Source organism: Anabrus simplex, chromosome 1 (genome assembly GCF_040414725.1).
Source record: "Anabrus simplex isolate iqAnaSimp1 chromosome 1, ASM4041472v1, whole genome shotgun sequence".
NCBI lineage: Eukaryota > Metazoa > Arthropoda > Insecta > Orthoptera > Tettigoniidae > Anabrus > Anabrus simplex.
Genome location: NC_090265.1, coordinates 1,138,652,844 through 1,138,668,365, shown reverse-complemented (window position 1 = coordinate 1,138,668,365; position 15,522 = coordinate 1,138,652,844). Strand labels below are relative to the sequence as shown.

Genomic DNA, 15,522 nt, shown 5'->3' with positions numbered 1-15,522 from the left:
CAGTCAACCCTTGTTGTAATGCCAACCTTATTACAGTGCCAATTCATTTAGGTCAGTGAATAATGAACATAAAAAAATATGCACAAAATAATGTGTCAATTCACACCTTCATGTATTTACAATACTGTAACTTCTTGCATTCCTGGAATTGTTATAAATGTGGCAATACAGTTGTTATTGTGGTAGATGTGACAGAATAGTTGTCTTGACCACCAGGGCTGGATTTCTACACTTTCAGAAATTTCTAGCTACAAGACAGTGAAAACCCTTTTGAAGTCAGGTAGCTGATGGTCTAGGCAACTGGGTGGGAAGGAACTTTAATCTTGCAAACAATGCCATAAAATCACCCCTTCCAATTTTACAGTCTTGTGGCTAAGGTTTTACACATTCCACACTTCACACAGCTTATAGTACAATAGAGTGCCATAAGTGTAGTAGAGCATGTTAAGCGGAATGAAGAGAGATAAGGTGGCCTTTAAAGAAAAATGTGAAGTTTGTGAACATACTGCAGTGTTTTCTAAAATGAAGTCGTGAGACGATAGCTAATTATTTTTCATTGGTGTTGAGAGGGAAACAGTTGTAGAAATATGAAAGTGATTGTTCTCCCATAAATCATCTTATTGCTGTCACAGATGCAGTTAAAATAAGTGAAAATATGGTGAAACAGTCATCTATCACAGACTCCTTCTGCAAACGTAAGTTGACATGCTGTTAATTTTATATGATGTGTTTTAATAGTTAATATAGGGTAAATGATATGTTATAATGTTCCATGGATTTTTTGTATCATTATACATTAAGCATATATAAGTTATAAACAGTTCTACAATTTAATTATGGTGCTCTAAATATTGAAATGTTATTTTATTGCCACCCTCGCTTTATGCCACAAGTTATTATGGAACAGACAATGGCACTGTAACAAGGGTTGACTATTATTCACTGTTTTATGGTAACTTGAAGGGGGAGCAAGTGATAATTATCTTCCTCAGGCTGGCTATATAGCATATTTGGTAAAGATTTATGCTTACCACAGCATTGAATCCCAGTTCTGTGTTTAAGAGGATTAAAAATGAAGATGCCCATGTCATTACACATACTGCAAACTTAAAACTTTCCAGTCTGTCAAACACTCAATTTCAATATAAATTATAACACTATAACATACGTTAAAAAAACCACACTATTAAGGAAAGAATGGCATATTTCGTTGTACAAGAACCTCCTCAGACTCGATCAAATCACTGAAATCATGCATATATATGCACAGTATTGTTTACGTAGTGTAAACTTGCCGATGATTGAGAGGTTAGTGAAAATATGAACAAGTATTAACAAAAAATGATTGTATTAGTATTCGACCATCATTGTATTAACTTAATGAAATACTTCTGTAGTTATCTAATCTGCCCAAGTGTTGTCCATTGTTTACAAACACCGTTTCCGGATTGCGGTTATGCAGAGGCCAGCGAAAAGCCTCGTGGGCGCAGCACAATGTTCTACGGAGAGGGTAGGGAAGCAGGGGAGGAGCCAGGGGAGTGTTGTGCATCTCTCCGTCCATCCATTGGGTAGGGGAAGAAGGTTATTTCTTTCTTCATGTTATGCGGTAAAATATCATACTTTTTTGCAGATAGGGGAGAGGAAGCAGGGGCGGAGCGAGGGGAGTGTTGTGAATCCTTCCTTCTATCTATTGGAGAGGGGAGAGAAGGTTATTTGCCTTCATTCTGTTATAATGTATTTTATGTGTTATTGAGTAATGCATGTCAATGATTTTTGGGAAATGTATTTTGTGTATTAGGTAGAAATTCAAGCTAATGATATGACCAAATAACGTATGGAATTGAATGACAGAGGTTCTTGTAAGAAGTTATTTTTAGGGATAATTGATAATCTAAAAAGATTGTCTCGACTGGCGAAGGCCATGTGTAAATTTCAAGAAATTTATTATACATAAGAATATCCTAATCCTAAGGATGTTCTTGTAGAACGAAACATGTCATTCTTTGTTTAACACTGTGTATTATTTTTTTAACTCTTTCGCTGCGGAAGTCGACTTTTGTCGACTTACTTCCCTATAGCATTAGCTGCGGTAATTGACTTTTGTCAACTTGGTACTTTCCTGCTATATTTTCCATGCGCTTCTTTAATAAAGGAGCATTTAATAATACAAACATCTATAGTCATGCATTGACTATGTACTAATGATTGTTTGAAAACGTTGCCATCAACACGACCGATGTTTGTTATCTTTCACCCGCCGCCTGCCAACATTCCTGTCAGCTGTCTGGCCTATAGCAGGCTTCACTCAGCAGCAGCTATGAGCGCGCGGAACATCATTAGTAATTAACTAATGACAGTGAAGAAATCTTCAATCTTTTATTGGCCGATTCTGATTCAGACTGTTCAGTAAATTTGGACAATGAAACAAGTGATGATGTGCATAGTGATTGTTCGGAAGAAAGTGCCAACGAGGAAGATAATTTTGTATCGGACTAGCGGGAGAATAGTGATGATGAAATCGCACTGTGAATGGAAGAATATTGTGGAATAAGTTTAAAAGAAAGGGCAATTAGTGCTCCTGATTTCAGAAATTCTGTCATAATGGTGCTTCTGCATGGGTATCAGAGCAGTCCGCCGACAAAACGAGGAAGACCTTCTGATTACATACCTCAAGCGCATCTGATGGAGAAACACTTTCCTGGGCAGCAGCAGGATAACAGTCACAAACCTAATTGTGTTGATGTTCCATATTACCAGCAAAATGTTCAAAGAAAGAAAAGGGACTGTGCAAGAGAAAACACACAGTATTTTTGGTAAGAATTGCCAGGACAGTCTGTAATGTGTCCAGTTCCATGTTCGGAGATGTATCACAGTAATGTGTGTTTCAAGGTGAAATGTCACTGCTATTTTGCCAAAAATAGTGGAATGGTGTTGAATGTCAGTAACCTTAAAAAAATTTAAGTTTCTGTTCATTTGGAAAATACGAAAAAATTACATTTTTCTGCAAGTGTTCTGTTTAAAAATAGTGCAGCGAAAGAGTTAGAGGTATGTTATAGTGTTATAATTTATATTGAAATTGTGTGTTTGACTGACTGGAAAGCTTTTAAGTTACATTTAACTAAGTCGACTCTGGAAAATGTGGCTTACTTCTTAACAGTACACATACGGTCATGTTATGTTACTCTTTTCAGGACCACAGGCATCTTTGGATATAATTGTTGGAGATGTATAAATTAGTCGAGTACTGATTTAAAATTTTGAAGTTTTGAGGAAAGTAGGGCTATGTTGAAGTCATCATTTGCTGTATTCAGATTACAGTGATTTTTATATTGTCATTTATACATTGGATATCTTTGAAGTGGACAGTTGTGTTTTTATTGCAATTCTTGGTATTTCCAGCTGTTAACATATGACCAAAATGATCTGAATATTTATCACTCAAGGCAGTATTTTGATGTTGTTTCATAGAAGAAAAATTGTCTCCTTTATAACAAAAGGTACCACAGAGAGAAAGGGAGAAAACACTAGGACCATTCCTTCACTTAACACCTCTATCTTTTATGGCCAGTTTCATTTAACATGAATGTCTTTTCCCATTCATCAGTTAATTGAAACAGTTTTCTCTTAGCATCACTTCCATTTGATAGATCCTGCACCAAGTTTTAAAAGAAACACCTTTTTGCTTTGCCATCAAACTGCGGTTAGTAAAATTATACCAAGGGGAAAATTGAGCAGAGTCAATAATTTTCATCTGGTGTAGAAGATTTGTATAGCCACCACAGTTTGTATAATAATTGCCTTGTGTTTTATTTCCAAGGTTTGAGGTTTAGGATCAGTTATAGTTGCATTATTTAAACAGAATGTATGATAAGAAAAGAATTACTTCAAAAGCTAAATATATTGTTGGTTTTAAATGTTGTAAGTCTGCTAGGTACATAATGTGAAACTAATGCTCTCCTTGGGGATCTCCATTTGATGTGTGATAAGCATTTTGGTGTAATATTTGTATGAGACCTAATGTGATGTGTTTAGTTGCCTCTGTTACTGTATCACTTTAGCAAGTCCTGCTTATGTAGCACCGATCTACACAAATATTTCCCATTGATACTGCTTACAGGCATCTCGTAATTGGTATGTTTACTAATTTTGTGTGTGTGTGTTTTTTAGATAAAAGATAATTATCTTCAAGATTTTTCATGTGATATTATTGTGGTAAACTACTTTTTTTTAAATTTTTTAAATATTTGGTTTTAAAATGAACTACTATAAGACATTATTATGAGAGTTGAAGCTTAATTATAAGCTATAAATTTCATTTTTGTTCCATATTATCATCAATTTCTTTTCCCATTCATGCAATGCAATATATCTGTAAATGATTATTTGAAGCTTAACTAGTATAAAGCAATTCAGAAAATAAAATTGGCTATAAATAGTCAAGAAACTAGGATCCCTTGTGAAACTCTCTCTCTAGCCAAACAAATGTAAGTGGTAGATTTCAAGGCATGCAAAAATTTGTCAATTGTAGGAGCATTTTTATTCCGTTCATTTCACTGGTTTGCTTGACGATTTTCCAAAATTTTACCAAGTAAAATCTTGTCTATGTTGAGAATAACGTGTTGTTTCTCTTGGAAAGTGTAGGCCAAGTTTTGATGTTTCTAAGATTTCATACTTACATCTTAATTTCTTTATAGACCGTTATGCCTTTCAGCGTTCAGTCTGCAAGCCTCTGTGAATTTACTGAACGCCACCACATGATACATGATATTGACAAACTGTGACTTGGCTAAGCCTGGAGACAAACTTGATCCTGTTATTTTGATGTGTTATAGGGTTTATATTTCATTTTCATTATTCCTGGATTATTTACATAATTACTATTGGATATTTTATTAGTGTTTGTTAACACATTGGAAACGCCGCTCGTAGGAACTATGGGCACGCTATTTCATTGCTGCTGACAGAGCTCCGAGAATCTACGGGCACGTTTTCACTGTAGCTGAAATATAGTAACTGCTGTTTCAGCGAGCTGTGACTTCACCACGATAGTGTTGAATGCTTCTATAAGCATAAAATGTACTAGTTATGAGCATTGACAACACAGACATGTTCCTAGATAATCTGGGGCTGCGTCATCGTTGACTCTCAGCTGTGAAATGGGCGGGAAAGTATGAACAGTATGTGTGGTCAGGGTGAGTATAAGTTCGAGAGGCAGGCTTGTTTGTGTAATTCTTGAGAATATTTAGCCTGACGAATTCATAATGGATATTCTTATGGAAGACACGAGTTCTGAAAATGAGGATGAGGATAACAATTACACGCTAAGTAAACATGATGATTCTGGCACTTCCGGCAAGTAAATGCAGATAATGAGCTAATTTCAAATTAGTGTGAAGTGTAACGTAGTTTTATACCGCTTCCTAAAAATGTGGGTGTTTCCAGTGTACCTGCAGCAACTTGATGCAACCCCGCTGTCAAACTACAAAGAGTGAGAATGCAAATTACTTTTTTTTGTTTGTTTGTTTGTTTGTTTGCAAAACTTATCTTCATAAATTTATATTTAAAAATTGCTGCACTATTATGATAATTAAAACTCATGTTTGTGTAGAAGAAAGTGTGATCTTTCTAAATATTCCATAAGTTCTCATAATCATGACTTAGCATTGAAAAACTTCCAAAAACCATTGAAAATGCAGCGATTACTGGCGAATAGCACATTCAAATATGCCAGTCTCCAGTGTGTTAATGATATCCCTGCAGAGGACTGCAGAGCGATATTTTAAGTGATTTAAGGTTCTTTCTGCTGCTTTATGATGTCTACGATAATCTGTGGTACTATCTTTCACTTGGTGCTTATGATATTTGTTTATATGATTGCTATGGAGTGAGTAACAAGATATTATTTGACTTTTTTTTTTATGTGAAGCTTTCCCTAAGAGTATTTTTGATTAGTTTTTGGCGTTTATTGTTGTTATTAAATTAAAAGTTGAAGTGTATTTTGGATCTTTTTTCTAATCTGTGACTTTACAGAGAAGTGTTGATAGCATTTTATAGTAACAGATCTTAAGGTAAGGGAATGCCCATTGTCTGCACGCCCGGTGGTTGTATTACACAGTCTACTTATAGTATTATACTAATCTCAGTTTAACCGTACTGTACAGACTTGGTAATTAATACATTATAAGAGCATAAGCTGATAAGCAAAATCAAATTAACAAATTGCAAAGCTTGTTAACGACATCGTATTACATTTTATGACATGGAGACGGGATTCGTGAAAGCCAGTAATGAAGCAGCACGTTCTTCGAGTGTTGTAGATCATATTGCAAGCTCCCAAAATAATTTCAGTTCGAATGGAAAACCACGATTACCCTATCCCCACTGTGGCAAACACTACGTAAAACTCAATAAACAGATAAGTCTATCTCATCCTGATGTCCATCGCAAAATAAAAGTACAGAGACAGCCTACCGTAAACCATGCTGCCACTTCACAAGGTGATGAAACATACAATAATGCAGAATTTTGCTCTCAAAATGGGAGTAGAAAACTGCTGGGACCAATAGACGAATATAAAAAGATCTTGAACCAGTGGAATTGTAAGTTTTTTACGAAATGAGCACAGATCAGTTTGACAAGTCTGTCGACGAATTCACTTTTTTTGTTTAGCCAAAGCCGTAGATCTCCTACCAGGTCCTAAACACCCGGCAAAAAGATACTTTGAGGCAAGAAAAATGAAGAGAGATACAAAGCTACAGAGAACTTACAAGCAACACTCAAATATGCAGAGGGCAACAAATAGATATTTAAAAAAAAGGGACTTAATAAGTACCGATATCAAGAAATGCAGTATTTCTATTACAACCAGCGAAGGAAAGCCATCAGAAATGCTCTGAACGACCAAACGACTCATCGTACGGCTTATATAGAGGATATTGAGAATCATTTTTCATCTATTTTTGCCACACCTAACAACTGTGAACATGAACATTACTACAACCTGCTGACTGAAAGGGAACGTGCTACACAAGATGAAACCTTCAGTGTAATGGTGCACGAGGACTAGGTAATCCTGGCTATGAATGTAATGGCTGTGAACACGTCGGTCGGACCCGACAGAGTTCTAGTGAGAGATATCAAGGATAATATGGCATCCACTATCATAGCTAAAATTGCTACGATAATGTCATGGGCAGGGCATGTTCCATTACTGTTCACAAAGGTGCGCACCATTTTGTTACCTAAAAATGGAGATCCAACAGGACTGTCTGACTGGAGACCAATCACTATGTTCAGTCCTTCGTCATGTCATCGAGAAGGTCTTTGACGCAAGATTAAGAAGTTACATCCAATTTAGTGAACATCAAAGAGGATTCGTAAAATCACTGACATCATCATAAACACCGCTTTACTCAGATCTGTGAAACACAACAAACAAGATGTTACTCTGGTGTTCCTAGACATAAGCAAGCCTTTCGGCAACGTGGGCCATTTACACTTGGAAAACGTTAGCTACGTCAACTGCGCCATGCAAGCTGAGCAGTATAATTTGCAAGCTTCAGGACAATAATACAACTCAAATCTAGGCCAATTTCAAGAAAACGAATCCCATTAAATTACGCTGTGTTGTAATAAAAGGATCCCCATTGCCACCAGTTTTATACAATCTCACAACAGATCACATTTTCGAGAAATCGGTGAAATAGAACTATGTGATATGCATGGTTATTCTCTTGCCAATGGACTGCAACCTTTAACAATATTTGACTTTGCAGATGATACGGTTATGAACTGAGACTGCAGTAGAACTGATGAAACTAGCTTTAAAAAGGTTTTGTGAATTTGGTCTAACAATAAACCCTGAAAAATCTAAAGTTATATCAGTAGAGGAGAAATAAATGAAGGGCTTATTACAGTCAATGTAGGTATGGAGATAAATTGTATTTCGAGGAATGAATGTGTCAAATACTTAAAGGTAAATTATGTAGATACTATGTTAATTGATTCCAAGAAATCAATTACACTCCTTCAGCAGAAACTTGCCTCGTTATCATCCTGTCCCTGGCTTCATCCGGATCAGAAATTTTCAATTCTAAATAGTTCAGTTTGCCCTACAGTTCCTCTGCGTTCCTGCAGGTAAAATACCATGGCGATTTTTGGGAGATGCTGATAAACTTGTTAAAAGTACACTAAAGGAGATCTTATCCCTTCCTACTGACACTCCGGATTCTATGATTTACTCAGATAAATGGTACAAAGTGTTAGGTGTTTTTAGGGCAAGCTGGGAAGCCTTGATTCAGCATATAAACAGCTGCAGCATTCTGAAACGGGAGGGGGACCAATATATGGAAGCCACTAGAAATCTAGATGAAGGACTGAACAGATGCTTAACTGAGTTAAACGTAAATGATAAAACGGAGGATATGAAGAACAGGCACGGTATGACGAGAATCTGAACTTGAGAAATGGTGTGAGTTGAGAAGTAAACGTCAGGGAGTGTGTCTGTACAAGGAGTTCCCTCCTGCAAACTGCTGGGTTAGAAACCTTGATGGCTTTTCTAGCACGGAGTGGAGAAATGCGCTGAAAATGGCATGTAACATTGCACCTGTAAGAGCTGTACCAGGAAGGTCCCTTGATGGTAACCACTGCAGAAGATGTAGTGAGACTGAAACATTACCTCACATCTTGGGTTCCTGTGCCTTCAATGAATCTTTTTGAAACACTAGACAAAACATCAGGTCATCCATAGCACAGAAAGGATTTCAAGTGCACGAGGAAGTCCATGGCATTGGAGTACATGGCAGCTCGAGAAGGATAGATACGATCGCGATTGAAGGGAAGAAAGGATATCTATTAGATCCCACAGTAAGATTCGAAACACACTCCGACCAACTAGACGAAGTGGACCGAGAAAATAAATCTCTCTATCTGCCTACAGTGCCGTATTATAGGAATAAATATGAACTGGACGATATAGAAGTGAGGGGTCTCAAGATCGGTGCGAGAGGGACAGTCCCTAAGAAGACGATAGAACTGATAAAGACCTTTAACATCAGTACCAAGGAGTTCATCGACTGGAGGCTGAAAGCGCTCAGGGGTTCTCTTTCGATATTCAGACACCACTTATATTTGCCGGACTGAGACATAAATTATTTATTTTTATTTTTATTTTAGAATTAAATTGTTTGTGTATTCTTTGTCTTTGGCAGCCTCCGAGTGTAGGAAGGTTTTGAGAATAAATACAAAATAACTAGTTCTGTGGCCTTGTTTAGTTCTGTACTTCTTATCTTTAAATCGTTAGAAACTGTGTCTAATCATCGTCGTCCTGGTCTCTCTCTACTTCTCCTACCCTTCATAACCATGTCCTTTATTCTCCTCCATTTGCCTCATGACCCCACCATTGAAGCTGGTTTATGTGTACAACTTTATCCATAAAGTTCATTCCTAACTTAGCCTTTATCTCCTCATCCTGAAAATCCTTCTGCCATTGTTCCCACCTCTTTGTACCAGCAATCATTCTTGCTACTTTCATGTTTGTTACTTCTAACTTATGAATAAGATATCCTGAGTCCACCCAGCTTCTCTCCCATAAAGCAAATTTGGTCTGAATACCGACCAACGTAAAAATAGTTTTGTCCAGACCGGGCGAGTTGGTCGTGCAGTTAGGGGCTCGCGGCTGTGAGCTTGCATGCAGGAGATAATGAATTCGAATCGCACTGTTGGTAACCCTGAAGATGGTTTTCCATGGTTTTCCATTTTCACACCAGGCAAATGCTGGGGGCTGTACCTTAATTAAGGCCACAGCCGCTTCCTTCGAACTCCTAGGCCTTTCCTCTCCCATCGTTGCCATAAGACCTATTTGTGTTGGTGTGATGTAAGGCCACTAGCAAAAAAAAAAATATATATATGGCTGTGCCGCAGAAGATGAAATGTTTTGGCAATGATGAAATTGAACCGATTTTAATTTATAGTGACTCGGTTAATGACTTTCTGGACAATGAAATTGACTGATTATGAAGTTCGAGACATTGTGTTATAAAGCGACAGTGAAGACGTGGACAATAACATCACTGAGGAAGATGAAGGTGAAGAAAGTTGACCTCCACTCACTAGTGAAATGGGAAGAAAAAGATAGTCATCGTCATTTTCTTGGATTGCTGGTCAGGTTAATTCAATACTTAACACTTCCTGTTCATGCAATTCAGGTGGTGTAGACAATTGATATTACGTGATGATTCTCTAGAAATAGATATGTTTCTATGGTTGTTCAGTGAAATGAAATGGTGTATGGCTTTTAGTGCCGGGAGTGTCCGAGGACAAGTTCGGATCGCCAGATGCAGGTCTTTTGATTTGACACCCGTAGGCGACCTGCGTGTCGTGATGAAGACAAAATGATGATGAAGACGACACATACACCCATCCCCCGTGTCAGCGAAATTAACCAATTAAGGTTAAAATTCCCGACTCTGCCCGGAATCGAACCTGGGACCCCTGTGACCAAAGGCCAGCACGCTAACCATTTAGCCATGGAGCTGTAATGTGTGTTCAGTTCTGCACTGGTTTAGGTTATTGTGAAGGCTATCAATGAATATAATAGAATAATTTTTTTTGTCGTTAGGCATAGTTACAAAAATATTACATGTATCTCATTAAGCACAGAAAATAAATACAACTATATACACAAAAGTTAAAAGAAATATAACACTCTTCTTCCAAGATTGTGTTAAATAACTACTAATTTACCAATATGTTAGGATGGCGTTGGCCTTTATTATCTTCCTTGAAACAGTGTTATTTTTTCTTCAAATGGAGATACGTGTAGAAGCTATTGGATGTCAACCAATTTTTAAGGGTTCTTTTGAAATTACGTAGGGGCATATCCTTTACTTGGGCAGGTAGTTCGTTGAATAATTTAATGCCATTATAGCCTACCTATAGTTTTCTTGTGTTTTTCTCAGCCTAACATGTGGTAAATGTAAATTGTTCCTATTTCTTGTGCCATATGAGTGTACAGTACATTGCTGCGAGTTATTAGGTCGATGAGATTTTCTTTAGTGTTGAATATAGTATGATAAATGTATAATGAGGGAAGAGTCATAATGAATTTGAATCCCACTGTTGGCAGCCCTGAAGATGGTTTTCCGTGGTTTTCCATATTCACACCAGGCAAATGCTGGGGCTGTACCTTAATTTAGTATTGAGTATACGTAGGTGGTTTGAAAAGTTCTCGGAATGGAATTATCTTACCTCGGTGGAACTGCTTTTATTTTTCAACATAGTCTCCCTGTAGAGTAATGCATTTGGTCCAGCGATGTTCCATTGCCTTGATCCCATCTCGAAAATGAGATTCCTCCAGGCCTGCAAAATACCTCTCCAATTCGGCTGTCAGTTCTTCCCTTGTAGAAAATCTCCGTCCACCAAGGGAAATTTTCAGCTTGGGGAATAGATGAGTCTGATGGTGCCAAATCAGGTGAATAAGGTGGATGTGGCAACAATTCGTACCCCAGGTCATGAAGTTTTGCCATGGCAATAACACTTGTGTGTGGCGGAGCGTTGTCCTGATGAAAGATGACCTTTTTCCTTGCCAAACCAGGCCTCGTTTCGCGTATCTTTTCCTGTAGTTGGTCTAGAAGGTTTGCATAGTATTGCCCCGTAATTGTTTGGCCAGTAAGAAGATAATCTATCAGCAGAATGCCTTTTGCATCCCAGAAAACTGAGGCCATGACCTTTCCGGCCGAACGCACTGCCTTTGCTTTCTTTGGTGATGGTGGTGAATCAGCATGTTTCCACTGCTTTGACTTTTTTTTTTTTATCTCTGGGGTATAGTAGTGGACCCAAGTTTCATCTGTAGTCACAAACCGGCGCAAAAAATCTTGTTGGTTGCACTGAAAACGGGCCAGACTTTGTTCGGACATTTTCAATCTGGTGCGTTTATTGTCCAATGTCAAGAGCTGCGGCACCCATCTTGTGGATAATTTTTTCATACCCAATTCTTCGGTTAAAATATAATATACCCGTTCAGAAGACATCCCTACAGCTTCAGCAATCTCCCACACTTTCAGTCGACGATCCTCCATGACCATTTTATGAACTTTTCCGATAAATTCTGGGGTCATAACACTTTTTGGCCGTCCACTACGCGGATCATCATCCAAGCTCTCTCGACCAAATTTAAACTCGCTGGTCCACTTGGCAACAGTTGAAAATGAAGGAGCAGAGTCCCCCAGTGTGTTCTGAAAGTCGGCATGAATTTCCTTTGCTTTCATACCTTTCTTTACAAAGTACTTAATCACTGCTTGAATCTCAGTTTTTCCCATTGTCACAAATTACAACGCGGGAACAACAACAACAACAGAGTCGTCACTACCACACTCCTGCAGCTAGAGCACTGACGCGCCACGTATTCACTCACAAAGGATGTGTGATTATTGCGCGGGAACCTCGTTGCTCTAGCACTGACATCTAGCGGTGATTCCGAGAACTTTTCAAACCGTCTTCGTACTATGATAAATATATTATGATGGAAGAGTCATAATTGCAAGGTTTTGGAACATAGGTCTACAATACTCCCTTGTGGTCTTACCTTTAATACATATTATTGCCTTCTTTTGCCACTTGAACAAATCTTTAGCCCCTGTTGATTTAACCCATAACGTGGTACCATATGATAAGTGTGAATGAAAGAAGGCATATTATGCACTTATCTGACTACTACTAACTGATTGTTTAAGTCTGCGAAGCAAAAATATCACTCTAGCCAGTTTTGTACATAACTTTTTCGTGTGTGTGTTCCAGGTTAATTTACAGTCCAGATACAATCCCAATAATTTGACAGAATTTTGATCATTATTACCCAGACGTGTATTAATTAAATGGAAGTAGATCACTTCTGTCTTGTTATTATGTAGGATAAGTTTATTTGCCAGCAACCAAGAGGATGATTTGTGTAGCATTTCTATCCTTTCTTCCTCAACATATTTTAAGTCTCTGTTGCTGGTTATTATAGTAATATCATCTGCATAGAGCACTGGTCTACAGGGTAAATTACAAACAATATCATTTATGTACACAAGGAAAAGGAAGGTTCCTACAACTGAACCCTGAACCACCCCTGTTTTTACTTTGAGAGCCGCAGATCATTGATTTTCTAAGAGTACAATTTGATACCTGTCATTGAGGTAGGATGTAATTAATAATAACTCTAAATCTTTCACGCCATAGTAGCTAAGCTCACTTATTGGTATATTGTGCAGTACTGAATCAAAAACTTTGCTGAGGTCTAGCAGTGTAGCACTTGTAATGTAGTGAGACTCAAAGCCTTGAATTACTTCAGTCACAACGGCTTCTAAGGCTTTAATGGTGGATTTATTTGTTCTGAACCCAAACGCTGCAGCATTTAGTAAAATATACTTTTCAAAATATACAGATAGCTGTTCCTTTATACAATGTTCTATTATGTTAGATATGACTGGAACAATTGAAATGGGTCGATAACTGCCTGGATCCATAACATCTCCATTCTTAAACACAGGAATTGTAACTATAATTTTTAGACAGTCTGGACGTGGTACCATATGATACCACTCTAGAGGTAGTATTATTATTATGTCAATCATTTGTTTTAGAATAAAATTACTTATGCCATAGTAGTCTTCACAGTTAAGACTTTCTTAGGGTTTATAACTTGCCATTTAAAGGGGGGTGGGGGAGTTCTGTTGTTTTCAGGAGTTACTCTATTCTTTAGTAGATTTTTGTATGCAGTTTCATTGTCTACAGAAGTGTTAGTGATATTCGTATGAATATTGCAATATACTATATTACTGTTCATCATAGTCATGGATGAAATTCATAAGAACATTAAACAGAGATTGGGAAGACAGGCAACAAAAGCCCTGTTGTTTGCAGATGATATAGTGATATGGGGTGAGGATGAAACGGAAGTGCAAAAACAAGTAGATGTATGGAATCAAGTGATAGGAAAATTTGGGAAGAAAGTAAGCACAGAGAAAAGTAAAACAATAGTGATGACAAGGGGAAGGAAGGAATGAAGAGGAAAGATAAAACTAAATGGTAAAATTCTGGAAGTGGTTAAAAGTTTCAAGTACTTGGGAAGTGTGATCACAGAAGATGGAAAGATAACCGAGGGAATTGGGAAAAGAATACAACATGCAAACAGCTTCTACCAGAGTGTAAGGGGTATTTTGTGGAACCAAGATGTCACAAAGAAATGTAAGAAAATATTGTATTCAACCTATTATGAACCCATACTAACTTGTGCAACTGGATCGTGGACTACAACAAATGGAGAGAAGAGTAGAATACAGGCAGTGGAGATGAAATTCCTAAGAGGTATCAAGGGCAAGGCCAGAAAGGATAGAATTAGAAATGAAGATATAAGGAAAAGGACACGAATCTTGAAGCTTCAAGACAGGATAGAAACGACAAAGCTATAGTGGTATGGGCATATGATGAGAATGGGAGAAAGAGTGCCAAGAAAAAAGGTGGGGCTTTTTCAGAGAAGTTAACAGGAAAGAGACCACGAGGATGACCCCGAAAGAGGTGGACAGATTCAGTGTGGAAGTGCATGGAGAAGAGGGGAGGAAAACCAGATGATGTACTTAAAAATGGAGAAGAGTGGTGGAGAGACAGGCAGTGACGGAGGTCCTTGATTCACAACCCAACCCGGGAGGCTGGAAATGGGAAATGAAGATGATGATGATGATGATGATGATGATGCAGATATTGCAGTTCAGTTCTCGTTTATGATTCATGGTCAATTCGTTTTATAAAAATAACCAGTTTCTCCAAAAGTAGACTTCAGAAGTGGAATGATATGATATGTGAATGAAATGTATGTGTTATTTGCACTTAAATGCTCATGTCACGGCTGAAAAAACATGTCAGCGATGTGATATAGGGTTGTGTGTTGTTTCTTGCTTTGAACAATACCACTATAATGTTCATTAGACTTTGAATATCATCATCATTGTAAATTTATGCTTAATTTCAATTTATAATCTTAAAATGTCAGTTATCTAGCGGAGCTGTTTTTCAATAATCACATATTCATGGGTAAAAACAGCTCAGGGGGAATGCATATACGTAGAAAAACCTAGCGTTGAAACTTAATCCAGACATTGCCAAGGATATGCAGAAGAGAAATAGTGCATAAGCAAGTCCAATGAGCACTTTTAATGTGTTGCCATACCCATGCAATATGACTGGTTGTTGTGGATGTATCATCTGTTAGACTACAAAGTGTACTTGAAATGACACCCATTTCTGTCCAGGGCAGACAAAAGCATAGGATACCTTGCTGCACTGTTGCATGAAACATCTCTATGGGCATACCAGATACCTCTCTTGCCATACATCTCTTCAGATTGGCATGTGTGCAAATGTTCCCTTCATAAATCTTATCTTTCAGGTACTGTGAACCATGCAAATCTTGTAGCCCATAATCTGGACATTATTCCTACTGTGTCTGGGACACGGTACTATCAATAGTTTCCTGTCTAGCGT

General features: G+C 37.7%; 1 protein-coding gene across 14 annotated transcripts in view; it reads left to right on the top strand.

Moving 5' to 3' along the window:
• The window catches only part of heph (polypyrimidine tract-binding protein 1 heph), a 1,355,684-nt gene that overhangs the window by 1,253,399 nt on the left and 86,763 nt on the right, over positions 1–15,522 (top strand). The gene's annotated exons all lie outside the window — the stretch shown is intronic.